Source organism: Bison bison, unplaced genomic scaffold, assembly GCF_000754665.1.
Source record: "Bison bison bison isolate TAMUID 2011002044 unplaced genomic scaffold, Bison_UMD1.0 scf7180017864223, whole genome shotgun sequence".
In the NCBI taxonomy this organism is placed as follows: Eukaryota; Metazoa; Chordata; class Mammalia; order Artiodactyla; family Bovidae; genus Bison; species Bison bison.
In genome coordinates, this window is record NW_011494795.1 from 2,428,478 (window position 1) to 2,428,767 (window position 290).

Sequence of the window (290 nt, forward strand, 5' to 3'; positions counted from 1 at the left end):
ATGAGAGAATGTGTATGAGGGAATGTGTGTGTGAGTGTGTATGTGAGAATGTGTATGAGGAAATGTGTGTGAGAGTGTAGGTGAGAATGTGTGTGTGTAAGAATGTGTATGAGGGAATGTGTGTGTGAGAGTGTAGGTGAGAATGTGTGTGTGTAAGAATGTGTATGAGGGAATGTGTGTGTGAGAATGCATATGAGAGAATGTGTATGAGGGAATGTGTGTGTGAGTGTGTATGTGAGAATGTGTATGAGGAAATGTGTGTGAGAGTGTAGGTGAGAATGTGTGTGTGT

General features: G+C 41.7%; 1 protein-coding gene across 1 annotated transcript in view; it reads left to right on the forward strand.

Moving 5' to 3' along the window:
• LOC104992807 (trinucleotide repeat-containing gene 18 protein-like) overlaps window positions 1-290 on the forward strand; it is a 38,460-nt gene that overhangs the window by 24,496 nt on the left and 13,674 nt on the right. The gene's annotated exons all lie outside the window — the stretch shown is intronic.